The sequence below is a fragment of the Rutidosis leptorrhynchoides genome, chromosome 6 (genome assembly GCF_046630445.1).
Source record: "Rutidosis leptorrhynchoides isolate AG116_Rl617_1_P2 chromosome 6, CSIRO_AGI_Rlap_v1, whole genome shotgun sequence".
Taxonomy (NCBI): domain Eukaryota; kingdom Viridiplantae; phylum Streptophyta; class Magnoliopsida; order Asterales; family Asteraceae; genus Rutidosis; species Rutidosis leptorrhynchoides.
In genome coordinates, this window is record NC_092338.1 from 402,128,322 (window position 1) to 402,143,857 (window position 15,536).

Here is a 15,536-nt window from a genome sequence, read left to right on the forward strand (position 1 = left end):
AGTGATATAAAACACTATTTCTGGGAAGATCCTCATCTGTTTAAAAGTTGTCCCGATGGAATAATATGCCGATGTGTATTTGGAGATGAAGCCAGTAAAATATTAAACCATTGTCACACAGGACCAATAGGAGGGCATTATGGGCCTCAACTAACAGCAAGAAAAGTTTATGAAGCTGGATTCTATTGGCCTACAATTTACAAAGACGCACACCTTCTTTGCAAATCATGTGATGCATGTCAAAGGGCCGGAAAAATAAGTCAACGTGATGAAATGCCACAAAATGTCATCCAAGTATGTGAAGTATTTGACATTTGGGGTATTGACTTTATGGGTCCATTTCCAAAATCTCATAATAATCTATATATACGATTATGTATCTAAATGGGTGGAAGCACAAGCTCTCCCAACTAACGATGCACGAGTTGTAGTCAACTTTTTAAAACGTCTTTTTGCAAGGTTTGGAACACCGAAAGCTTTAATAAGTGATCGGGGTACTCATTTCTGTAATAATAAACTTGAGAAAGTTCTTAAAAGATATGGAGTAACTCATAAAATCTCCACCGCATATCATCCACAAACAAGTGGACAAGTTGAAAATACCAACCGAGCTTTAAAACGTATTCTAGAGAAAACCGTAGGATCAAATCCGAAGGAATGGTCCATTAAATTGGAGGATGCACTCTGGGCTTTTAGAACAGCCTACAAAAATCCAATTGGAACCACACCTTTTAGACTTGTTTATGGAAAAGCATGTCATCTTCCAGTAGAAATTGAACACAAAGCATTTTGGGCTTTGAAGACATGTAATCTTGATTTACATGAAGCCGGACGTTTACGATTAAGTCAACTAAATGAATTAGAAGAATTAAGACATGAAGCATACGATAATTCGTTAATCTATAAAGAAAGAACGAAGAAATGGCATGATAAAAGAATCAGAAGTTCAAAAGAATTTAAAGAAGGAGACAGAGTTCTTCTTTTCAATTCACGATTCAAGCTATTTCCTGGAAAATTGAAATCAAGATGGTCTGGACCATTCATAGTCAAAAGAGTTTTTCCATACGGAACGATAGAATTAATAAATTCAAATGGGATTGAATTTAAAGTTAATGGTCACAGAGTTAAACATTACATACATGGTCCGATGGAAGTTGACAACGAAGTTAATCACAATTTCGACACCACAGCTAACTAAGTGTGGGGAGAATCAAGTCTTTAAAGGATAATATGTATTTCTGTTAGAGTTAGATTGTCTATTTTCGTGTAGTTCTCGAAAATGGAACCCGAATGGTCTTTCCCTAGCAGACCCTAAAGAACTAGTCTTCTTCCCCCATTCTGAATTTTTATTTTTTTAGGTTTTTACAAAATGAAGACTGCCTGTGAACTAAACCATGGTCTAATGCTACACGCTTTGATCACTAAACGTAATAATGACATACTACCGAGTGAACTAGTATCAGTAATCAGAGAAAGAATGGACGGAGTTAGAAAAGAATCCAGATGCGAAGATAATAAGTTACAATTTGGTAAAGGAAAATCAAAATCCGCAGCGAAAAGAAGAGCACGACATCTAGAAAGATGTCACAAATGCGGAAAATGGTCACATGGAGGTAAATGTTCAAATAATGAAACATATTCAAACACCGAATTTGTTACTTTATGCAGAGACGGACCATTCATATGTTTAGAAGAAAAGACACTGAATGCTCGAGGTTACGCCTATGTAGCTATGGAAAACCAATTAAACCGACTATCTTATGAATGGGATAGATCATATAACTAAGAAATCTATTTCACAAGTAAGTCTGTACAGTTTTTATTTTTTTTTATTTTTTTTAACCTTTTGATAATAAACGCTAATTTGTTCGCTAAAAAGTATTAAATTGGTATTGAATAAAATTAGGTTTGGCGACCGAAATTATTGATATCATTCAAAAATTTATTACATCACTGCGAAATTTAACGTTTATTCTTAAGGTATAAATATCTTTAAACAATCAACCCAAAATATTTCAAAAATTCGTCATGAGTTAAATTAGGTCTTGGAACCGAAATTACTTTACCGAAAAGAGGGGCGCATATTTTTGATAATATTTGATTGATTAAAGTGGGATAAAAAGCCAAAAAGATTTTTAATTTTGTTTTTACCATGTTTTTAAAATTAATATTTGAACCCTTTATAAATATTGTAAACTTTGTAAAATCAATATTTTTAAAATTGTAAATATTTGAAAAATTAAAATAAGTTTGGTGTGAATTTTTAATATGAATTTTTAATTTTTAAAAAATATGAATTTTTAATTTTATGCATTTTAAATTGTAAGTTTGGTGTGAATTTTTAATATTAATTTTGAATTTTATAATTAAATTGTGTGAATTTAAAAACAAAAAAATTTACTTTATCTCATTAAGTTAAAAATATGATTTTTAAAATTCGTCGTAAGTTGAAGACTAGGTCTTTGAACCGAAATTGCTTTACCCAAGGGAGGGACGAGAACTTTTATTATCATTATTTTTAATCTTATTGAATTAAAGTATGCCAAAAACATTAAAAAAACCCAAAAACCTTAGCTTTTAAAACAATCGCTACAAAAAGACAAATTTTAAAATTTTTGTCGAAGGACGGACTAGGACATCGATCCGAAACGACCTCGTCCTAAATAACAAGGGAAACAAAAATTTTAATAATTATTTACTTAATTGTTTTATAAATTAATGATGATAAAAAAAAAAAAAAAAGCAAACTCCGCGACTCGCGGAGTTTGAAGGGTCCAAACACCGCGAGTCGCGGGAGGACCAAAAATCAGAAGAAAAAAAATATAAACACCCGAACTGATCAGTCCCAACACAGAAAAAAAAAACACTGCGAAAACTGCTCGAAAAAACCCGAAAAATACACCCCAAAATCACAATTTTTAACCGTTAATCATCAAATCTTTTGCTAAAATCATGTTGAGAAGGATGCTATCTAGGAATTACTCAAGAAAAACGGTAAATTTCTACACCTAAACACCATTTAATCCGAAATTAGTGTTCTTGAGCAATTTTTTTCCCAATTTGATTTTGATGCTTTTTAGTGTAATTATGCTTAAATTGTTTATGTATTATGCTTGTATAACCTAGATTGATGCTATTTAACATGATTAGAAGCCTTAAACTTCAAATTTAGAGTAATCTAGGGTTTGTGTTCTTGAGCAAATTTGGGGCTTTTTGATATAAACAGGTTATGGCCAATTTTTGTCATGAATTGTTGCTAAATTAAGTAGTGTAACATGTCTAGGTAGTTAAATGATACAAACTTTGAGCCTAAACATGATTTTGAGAATTAAAGTGGACTTTTTCAAGTCTAAAATTCATGAACTTGATTTTTGAGAGATAATGCCATTTGAAACTTGTTTAATTGCTAGTAATGATTATTTTGACATGTTATTTGAGTTGAATGCTTATGAACTTGGCAAACAATTTCGTATATGCTATTTTGAAAAAGTGTAGATTTGATAAAAATATGAAAATGAGCTTAAGTTTGATATAAATTGATCATGTCATTGTAATTATTTTGATTGATGATTTTGCTGACACTAATGCATATTTGGATGCACAAAAAATTGTGTTTGATGTGTTTTGCAGACTGAAAGGGGTGAATCTTCATCCCAAGCCCGCAATGCTCCTGCTGAGAATGCGGAACAACAGGAGATGGATAACTACTACAAGCAGAATATACCTCATCCAGTCATGACCTTTTCTGATATGCACTTGGAAGAATTGCACCCGAACCTGAGATTTGACAGACTTTGGATAGATTATCCAAAATATCAAAGGGGTTTGCATACTCTTCATTCTAAGGTTGTTGAGGTACCGAGGGTCATAGAATGGGGACCCTTAGAAGCTGTAGAATTGGCGGGGCCAATTAGGGAATTACTTGTACAGAGGTATGGTAATTCTACTTTTAATGACTGGGTACGTTTATTCACCATGCGTAGACCTGTATATAAAGTATGGTGTGAAGAATTGTTGTGTAGTATAGAGTTGAATGATCGGGTAGCTAGTTTAACCGATCGTTCTTTTATTAGATTTTTGTTAGGCGGTTCGATGCGCCACATGTCTTTACTAGACATGGCTCAGGCTTTACGTATATATACGCCTGAGGAGTTAGCATCTGCCGATTGTAGAGGGTTGATACTAAACGGTAGAAAGATAGATGAAAATTTTGATACACACGGTGTGTGGAGTCAAATGACAAGCCATCACCGTTTCAAAGGGGGAAATTACTCTTATTTGGATATAGATAGAGCCGAATTAAGAGTGATTCATAGGTTTTTAGCTAATTCGATTACACAAAGGGGTAAGAACAAGGAAAAGGTAAATGAACAGGATTTGTTTTACCATATGTGTATTCGAGACCCACAAAGTGCTGTAAGTATACCTTATTGTGTGGGTTATTATTTATCAGCTATGGTTAGGGGGATGAGACCGCATAGCATAATAGGAGGTGGTATTTTTATTACTTTGATTGGTGAATATCTCGGTGTGGATATAAGTCGGGGGGGATTATTAGTAGAAGAACCAGAACCCCGCGATACTATAGGTTTAAATGTATACCATGGTGCGAAAGTTTTGAAGAGGCGAAATAACGCCGCAGTACAATACCATGGTAGACATCCACAGGTTGAGAGAAACCAACAGCAAGGTAATGTAGGAGGGGGGAATGAGATGCAAGAAATGCAAAGGTTTATAGCTTCTCAGGAGTACGAAAATGCTAAACAGAGAGCATTTGAAGATTGACAAGTTCATCAGAACTAAATCATAGCTCATTGCCAACATATAGGTAGAAACTATATTCCTACACCGAAACCCATCTTCCCTCCCTGGTCTATAGAGATGCAGCCACCATATCCTACGTATAACCCTGCCGAAGCATTTTATAGCACCTATGGTTATGCCTGGAACCCCTATTGGTATCAATATCATCCCTAATCTACTTATTATTATTTTTTTATTTTGTAATTTGTAATGATTGATACGTTTAATACTTTTGTTAATATTGTAATAGTTTTTATAATTGTCTAACTTTTATTCTTAGATTTTAATAATTTTTGAATGTGGGGTAATATACCAAACTTCAAAAATATGTATATATGTTTGCAGTTTATCTTATGTACACAACAGGGTAAAACAACGCATTTTCAAAGACTGGCATTAAGTTCAGCAAAAGCAACTAATTTTGACGACAAGATGCAAAATATATGTGAAATAACAACAAGACGGAATGAACAAATGATGTGCACCATTTATCATTCAGCAAACAAACGCCAATATATTTGGAAACTTTGGTAAAAATTTAATCATTTTCACAAAAATCACCCTCAATAATTTAAATTGTTACTGATTTCTTGCAAATGAGGGCATTGCAAGATCTTAAGTGTGGGAAGGGGTTAAATTCTTTCGGATTTTAAAATTTTTATCTTAAACACTTGGTTACCATTAAAAATACTAGTAAAGCAGTAGTTGTATTAGAATCTAGTGCTCTCTGATAATAAAGAACAGCCCTAGTCTTATATACTGACTACCCAATTCTAGTAAAATTTTTAAAAAAAAATTTTCAATTAAATGAACTCAAAATCATGTTTATACATATTTATGAACGATAAAACTAGGTTTTAACACCGAAATTATTGTTACCTCGGAAAGGACATAAATTGAGAAACAAACCAAAATGTTAAAATTCATTTAAAATGGAATAGAGGACGATAAAAAGGAAAATAAAAGCCAAGTGTGGGAAAATTTACCAAGTTATCTTAAACATATGTCACATATATCTGTAACAAATAACTGAAAATACTTTTGCTTTGGACTAAACTAAACTATTTTACCCGATGAAAGAAAAGAAAGATGGATCTACACGATGAATCAATTCCATCATTAAAAGGAAGTAAAGTCTTCCGGAAAAAAAAATGCGCTTCTTGATTTAGGTCATGAAGTTGTCGTCCAGACCAGCTGTAGGTTGACAAAAAATCTAGAAAAGTCATCACTAAAATCAGCAGGAAATCCACGGACCTCACCATTAAACAGGGTCGCCAAGTGGTCAGATTTATCCTAACCATGAGAAGGATTTATCTCGTAAAATGGGGGGGCACCATGCAAATTAGCTGGATAAGACTAATGAATCAGATCCCCAGAAAGGATAATCTCCTTAAAAATTAAAAATCAGCTTTTAAGCCTGATATTACTCAATCCTAGAGATTGACCTTAAAGATTGAGAATTCAAACTCATGGAATTCAATGATATCTAAACTCGAGCTTGAACGAGAAAATATTTTGATCAAAATTACAAACCGATTTGTTTTCTGAAAACCCTATTTTCAAAGCATTCATTACCATTGAACGTAAAATTCTAGGAATTCACCTGGAATTCATTAGGTCACCTGAACCAAATCGGGTGTCAACCATAAGAACGGTGGTTGCATAGCATGGTCAAAGACAAGACCTTGTGCCAGACCAAAAAATTATAAGGGTGAGCTTTACTATTGCTCCTACCAAGGATAGTAATTGCGTCCGACACGTTATAGACCATAATCAAATACATGTCATTAGACATTGCCTTAACAGTTGCTTGTTCAACGATTTCCTTTACAACCGGACGGTAGTTTACCGAAAGGTAATATACGGAGCAAGTAAACTGGACGTGTTGCTTCCCAAATACAAGGTTAGCAAGTGGGTGACACAAAACTGCAAGTTTTGAGCTAAAATTTTCAAATCTGAAACCCACCAAACCCACAAAAATATTTTGCAAACACCGGTAAAGGGTTATTCCGGAAAACTTATCTAGGGTAAAAACTAGATTTAATTTTTAAAAGATCAAATGTTTTCATAAAGATCCAATTTCCTTAATGGATCTAAATTTTTATAGTCATGTGGGACTGTAAACCATATCGTTACTACCATTGTTTATACCACCGTATAAAAATCACTGATGTACAAAGTGTGAAGAATAAAGAAGTGATTCTAGTATTTCAAGACGATATTGCTTGAGGACAAGCAACGCTCAAGTGTGGGAATATTTGATAATGCTAAAAACGAACATATATTTCATAGCATTATTCCTCAAGAAAGACAAGCTTTTAGTTGCAATTGTTCTATTTACAAGTGATATTCGTTTAAATAATAAAAGGTGAAGACAAAAGACAGATTCGACAAATTGAAGACGCAAACGACCAAAAAGCTCAAAAGTACAAAAGACAATCAAAGAGGTTCCAATTATTGATAAGAAACGTCTCGAAATTACAAGAGTACAAGATTCAAAACGCAAAGTACAAGATATTAAATTGTACGCAAGGACGTTCGAAAATCCGGAACCGGGACCAGAGTCAACTCTCAACGCTCGACGCAACGGACTAAAAATTACAAGTCAACTATGCACATAAATATAATATAATATTTAAATAATTCTTATAATTATTTAATATATTATATTTATATTTAAAACCGTCGGCAAGAAAGACTCCAAAAGGGACTGAGCTGTAATTTCAATCTCCGCGACTCGCGGAGTTTGAAGGCCAAAAATGCCGCGAGTCGCGGAGCCCCAAGTTTTGAAACTCCCTATAAAGCCAACCGAATTCTGAGCATTTTTAATCATCTTTTTCTTCTTCTCTCATAATACTACGTAAATATTTATATTTATATTTTAATTTTAATTTTAAATATAATTCTAATAATAAGGGTATGTTAGCGAATGTTGTAAGGGTGTAAGTCGAAATTCTGTCCGTGTAACGCTACGCTATTTTTAATCATTGTAAGTTATGTTCAACCTTTTTAATTTAATGTCTCATAGCTAAGTTATTATTATGCTTATTTAATCCGAAGTAATCATGATGTTGGGCTAATTACTAAAATTGGGTAATTGGACTTTGTACCATAATTGGGGTTTGGACAAAAGAACGACACTTGTGGAAATTAGACTATGGGCTATTAATGGGCTTTATATTTGTTTAACTAAATGATAGTTTGTTAATGTTAATATAAAGATTTACAATTGGGCGTCCCTATAAATTACCATATACACTCAATCGGACACGATGGGCGGGGTATTTATATGTACGAATAATCGTTCATTTAACCGGACACGGGAATGGATTAATAGTCACTAGAATAATTAAAACAGGGGTGAAATTATGTACAAGGACACTTGGTATAATTGATAACAAAATATTAAAACCTTAGGTTACACTCAGTCGACATCCTGGTGTAATTATTAAACAAAGTATTAAAATCTTGTTACAGTTTAAGTCCCCAATTAGTTGGAATATTTAACTTCGGGTATAAGGATAATTTGACGAGGACACTCGCACTTTATATTTATGACTGATGGACTGTTATGGACAAAAACCAGACGGACATATTAAATAATCCAGGACAAAGGAAAATTAACCCATGGGCATAAAACTAAAATCAACACGTCAAACATCATGATTACGGAAGTTTAAATAAGCATAATTCTTTTATTTCATATTTAATTTCCTTTATTTTATATTTAATTGCACTTCTAATTATCACATTTTTATTATTATTGTAGTTAATTTCACTTTTAATTATCGTACTTTTTAATTATCGCAAGTTTATTTTATCGCATTTTTATTATTTGCAATTTCATTATCGTTATTTTAAATCTTGTATTTATTTTTAATATTTTACATTTGGTTTTAACTGCGACTAAAGTTTTAAAATCGACAAACCGGTCATTAAACGGTAAACCCCCCCCCCCCCTTTATAATAATAATATTACTTATATATATATTTGTATTTTTATAAAAGTAAACTAATATAGCGTTAAGCTTTGTTTAAAGATTTCCCTGTGGAACGAACCGGACTTACTAAAAACTACACTACTTTACGATTAGGTACAATGCCTATAAGTGTTGTAGCAAGGTTTAAGTATATCCATTCTATAAATAAATAAATATCTTGTGTAAAATTGTATCGTATTTAAATAGTATTTTTTGTAAAAATATAAGCTATTTTATATACTACTCTGCTAAAACATCAGTCGGCCACAACATTCGCTTTCCCGGGATGATAGCGAATCTCACAATCGTAGTCGTTTATCAGCTCGACCCACCTACGTTGCCTCATGTTCAGCTGTTTCTGATCGAAGATATGTTGAAGGCTTTTATGATCGGTAAACACAGTGCATTTAACCCCATATAAGTAGTGTCTCCATATCTTCAATGCAAACACTACTGCTCCCAATTCTAAATCATGCGTCGTATAATTCCGCCCATGAATTTTCAATTGTCGGGATGCGTATGCTATAACTTTCTTCTGTTGCATAAGGACGCAACCAAAACCTTGTCGCGAAGCGTCACAATATATCTCAAAATCATCTTTCCTTCAGGTAACGATAAAATAGGTGATGTAGTCAACTTCTTCTTCAGTAATTGAAATGCACTCTCCTGCTCAGAAGTCCATTCGTACTTCTTCCCTTTTTGCGTTAACGCTGTTAATGGTTTAGCTATTCGGGAAAAATCTTGAATAAACCTTCTATAATAACCAGCTAAACCCAAAAATTGGTGTATCTGCGTTGGTGTCTTAGGAGTCTCCCATTTTTCAATGGCCTCAATTTTAGCTGGGTTAACCTGAATTCCTTTGCTACTAACAACATGATCAAGAAATTGCACTTCTTTTAACCAAAACGCACACTTAGAAAATTTGGCGTATAATTGTTCTTTTCTTAACAATTCTAATACCAATCTTAAATGCTGTTCATGCTCTTGCTCACGCTTGGAATAGATAAGAATATCGTCAATGAAAACGATAACAAACTTATCTAAATACGGACTACAAACTCGATTCATGAGATCCATGAATACAGCTGGCGCATTCGTCAATCCAAACGGCATAACCAAAAATTCGTAATGACCATAACGTGTCCGAAAAGCAGTTTTCGGAATGTCTTCTTCTTTGACACGTAGTTGATGATAGCCCGATCTTAGGTCGATTTTCGAGTAAACACATGATCCTTGCAGTTGATCAAATAAGTCATCAATTCTCGGTAGTGGATACCGATTCTTGATAGTTAACTTATTTAACTCACGATAATCTATACACATCCTAAAAGATCCATCTTTCTTTTTAACAAATAAAATTGGAGTTCCCCACGGTGAAGTACTTGGTCGTATGAATCCTCGGTCCAGTAATTCTTTTAACTGACTCTGAAGTTCTTTTAACTCGGACGGTGCAAGTCTATATGGAGCACGAGCAACCGGTGCAGCTCCTGGTACAAGATCTATTTGAAATTCTACAGACCTGATGTAAGAATTCGAAACTAATCCTTCCGGATGACGTCATCAACAGTTGGTCCCATTGCGATGATCGACTCCAAGTAATGTCTTTAGTATGAACAAATGCACAGCGGAAGACTTAATTTGCACCTGAGAATAACATGCTTTAAAATGTCAACATAAAGTTGGTGAGATATATAGGTTTGATGCTAGTAACGTTATAACAATGGACCACAAGATTTCATATTTAAAAACATAATACACTCGCAAGTGTATGAAAAGCATTCCAAGCAGTGGGCACCCGGTAACTAGCCTTAACAAGAGTGTGTACCCCTGAGTTATAATAATATGTGCACCGAATCAAGTGCGTTCCGTTAACCTCGAAGTACTAAACACCCGTTCTTCTAGTTTAGTAGTGACTAGAACAACATCTGGGTGGGGGTGTAAAACCCGATAGATCTATCTTTAGGATTCGCGCCTACCAGTTCATAAACCAATAGTTAAAGTTACCAAGCTAGGGGATTTTTGATTCAAACCCATGTAGAACGTAATTTTAGTCACTTGTGTCCATAACGTAAATCATTTATAAAAATAGCGCATGTATTCTCAGCCCAAAAATATTTAAAGTTTAAAAAGGGATCTATATACTCACCTAATGTATTTTGTAGTAAAAATACATATAACATTATCGAACAATTGTAGGGTTGGCCTCGGATTCACGAACCTATATCATTTATATATATATTAATACACATAATCATAATCAGACAAATATATATATAATTTTATTAATTATATCCTCTTTTTTTTTATTAATAACTTATATATTCTAGGTATTCATTTTTATATATTTTATCTAAATAAAATATTAATTTTGCTATAGTATATATTAAGTGTAATTATGTATATTTATATGTTTATATATTTTATTTGTTTGTTTTTAAAAAAAATGTATTTAAATAATACTAAGATTATATTTGTAGTGATAAAATTTAAAAAAAAAAAATGGTAATACTCATATTAGTAAAAAAAAGTAATACTTAACAGTAATTTTTAATAGAATGCATAATCAAAAGTAAAATAATAGTAGTAATAATAATAATAATTATAATAATTGAAATAAGAGTTCAAAAGTGTATACCCTTAAAATCCTTTTTCTAAAAAGAATTGCCATGAACGAGACTCGAACTCCCAACCTCTCACTCAACAACAACACACTTTTAACCATGGATCCAATTCTATTTTCTTGTTTGAAACCAGTCTTTAACATATTTATATTCATTTCGGCCCAATATAGAATTCGTGGCCCAACAGGAACAACAAATCAGAGTCTCGGCCCAACAGAGTATTTAAGTCCACGGCCCACGATACAAACCCAAATAGATTATGTTTAATAAAAAAAAATAAAGTTTGCCATGGCCTGGTTTCGATCTTACAACCTCTCGCTCAAACCAACACACTAAACCATCCATCTATCCTTCTATTTCCTGATTTATTTGTTTCTTATATCTATATGAGTCCTACTTCTGTTTCTCCATCTTCTTCACTAAAACAAACGGCCAAAAACAACCCTATCCTCCATTTGTATTCAGTTTAACATTCAGTTTGAAGCATAAACAATTCGTAAATATGATTTTTCAATTAAAAGAAATGAAAAAAAAAAAAACAAAGCAGCGGCAGCCACGAAGGCACCCATAAAACCCAATATGTGATTTCGAAATTTAGGCTGTTATATAGAAAAGTTATAACATGAAAAAGACTTTAAATTCCTTCATAAAACTTTCTCAATCATCAATTTCCCTTAATTCATAAGAATAAATTCGAATTTAACTGAAGAACAATTATTGACTTTTTAAATCCGAATGTTTGACCTCAAAATTCAGAGTCGTTAGAAGGAATTGGAACTTGATGTTTTGAAGAAAGATCGTTTGTAACATTCCTAACAACTTTGCTTTAAAAGTTTTTGAAATAGAATCGAATTCAAGTTTTTGTCATTGGAGTGTACCAACAGAGGTGTCGCTAACAGAAGAAAAAAAAAAAACACAATTAAATTCCTCAACGTATTGATTGTATATGGTAACAAATTTGTGACGTTTTATAGAGGAAAAAGCACACGACATTTGTTCACGAGCTGAACAGAAACATTGAAGAAAAAAAATAAAACAGATACATGTATCCTATGTTATATTCGGTGTATATATCTATATTATTACACAAATTATGTTTTAACTCTTAAAAATTACTATAATTAATTAAATATATTAAATATCATAATATGTTAATATTATTAATAAAAATGTTAATAATAACATTGTTAGTGATACCAATAATAATACAAATTTTAATAATTTTATTATTGGTACAATTTTATTAGTAACAATATTGATAATATTGTAAAAAAAAATTAATAATAAAAGTAGTGATATTATCATAACGATATTAATAATTACATCAATGATAAATATAATGATGTTAATAATAAATTTTAACAATAATGATCCTAAATAGTAAATGATAGTAATAACATCTAATAATAATAATACAAATAATAAAGATATAACAAACTTATATTTTTTTAAAAATTTTATATCTATTATAATAATATTACTATTAATAATAATAATGAGATTGATATAACTAATTATGCTTATCAATTCTCATAAATATATATATATATATATATATATATATATATATATATATATATATATATATATATATATATATATATATATATATATATATATATATATATATATATATATATATATATTTAGTTAACAACCTCTCGTTTATTTTATATATTACCTTACACATTTAATTCAAATGATTAAATGATATAATATTCATTAGTATACTTACTTATAATTTATCTGTATATTTATTTTCACACAATTGTTCGTGAATCATCAGACTTGGTCAAAAGGGTAACTGACTATATGAATATAGATTTCAGACTTTCTAGACTCAACATTAAGGTTTTTGCTTATCGTGTCGGAAACATATAGAGTTTAAGGTTTAAATTTGGTCGGAAATTTCCGGGTCGTTACAGTACCCACCTGTTAAAGAAATTTCGTCCCGAAATTTGATCGAGATCGTCATGACTATCAATAAAATGTTTTTATGACGAATATGAATTGATAGTTAGAGTTTTATCACCATTTGGTGATAGTGGTAAAATAATTCGATTATGTGAAGTATACGAGTGAAGCTGTCACAAGAGATTGAGATAGAGATTTAACTTTTGACGTAGTCATAGTGAAGTTTCCGGGATTTAAGGGATTTAACAGAAGATCATGAAAATCTAAAAGATTTGATTTATCGGCGAATAAGGAAATTATGATCTTCTCTGATTTAATGCGTCAATCTGTTTCGATTCCTCTGTCAGATATTTCACTATAAATCCACTCCTTCGTTTCTTCTTCCCGTTCTCAAGTCAAGCGAGCAATGATCCGAAATTCGTAGATATGAAATTTGGAATGAACATAGCTAATGCTCTTAGAAATAAATGGTAATGGTACGATTTTTGCTTTGTCAAATTACCAGAATTTCCTAGAAAAGACCGAATCATCAAGGGAATATTTTCTTGATATGTTTAGAGATAGATAGAATGTAAGAGCCGTGTAACATGGCATATGGTGATGGTACTATGAATCATCATATTCCATTAGAAACTTAACATGACTTACTGTAATATAATAAAGTTGATCAAGTTTCATTATATTATATTAATTCATGCATCAGTTCCCAACACTGCTTCAGAACATTCCTATTTTAGACTTAAAGTTTTTAGAACTTAGAAACTAACACAGTTTCTTTTATATTATAACGCAGATATTACGAAGAGATACATGATCTCGGATAAGAATAGTTGTGAAAATATCTTCAGAAATATTGAGGATATTTATAATGAAAGATATGATAATATCTTGGAATTTCTAATGTCGAAGGATGATGATGAAGATTGACCCGTAAGGGTTTAGATTCGGAAGCAAGGTGTTTGCTACAGGATTGTCATGATTCTTTATGTACAAGTTTAGTCCTTGAAATTTGTTCAGAGTCTCCTTCACGGTTTGCTAAATCCGATTTTTAGTACCAAATTTTCTATCGAACGTTTCTAACACTTCCTCATTTTATCATCAACTTTTGGTCATTAAGACCGTCTTCAACATGCTGCTTTGTTAGCATTTCAAGAATCACTTCATAGTTCAAGACGTTTTTTAGAAACTTCACACTTAAAGATAGACGTCATAAGTATAGCTGAAGAAATTCTGCCAGATTTTCAAAATACGACTTGCGGATTTCGCCAAAAAGATAACAAGTTGCTGGTACATCTGCTGATGATGTTATGAAATATAAAAGGTTCTCCGGTAACGGCGGCGAAAGGACAAAGTATAAATTTCGAGATTTTAAGAAAAGTAGTCTTTCTAGGGAGTCGAAGTGAAGCTGTGACAAAATTAGTTTCTTGGAAAGGAGTTGTAAGGTTGTTTTTGCTAATAAAGGATATGGAATTCGACGTGAATACGTTTTAACTATATCTTTGGTTTCGAATGTTTTTCAGGTGCATAACTGTATGCATAAATCTTTCTTTCGTAGACGAGATGCGGCTGGTTCAACTTCTCGATCGAGGTGTTTTTCAAAAATCACGAAAAGATTTTGAATGCGATTTGTAATCGCTAAGATACGAATGAGGTTTAGGATAAAATCAAGTGGCAAACTTGAAGGATTGTTTAGTTTCATATGTTATAATCAACATTTTAATTCATTTTACTTGTCCAAAGTTAACAGTCCAATATTCCAATTGTCCAATGGTTCAATAGATTCATATATAAATTAGATATATATAATATTCGAATTACATAATACGTATCGTGACCCGTGTACCGGTCTCGGTGTCGATCACAACTCAAAGTATATATATATTTTGGAATCAACTCCGACCCTGTATAGCCAACTCCCACCTTCACATATAGAGTGTCTACGGTTGTTCCGAAATATATATATAGATGGGTCAATATGATAAATCGAAACCTTGTATACGTGTCCCGTTATTTAAAGTGCGTAAAATAAATAAATATATATCATGACCCATGCACCGTGTTGTCTCAGAATTAATCCGACGTATTGCGTACATGTGTCCCGATTTAAAAATGCATAAAAGTAAATAACAGAAATTAAATGACGATAAATAAAATTGCGAGAATGTAAATTGCGATAAATTAAATGTTAATCAGTTAGCTGGGAACAGTTAGCCGAAAC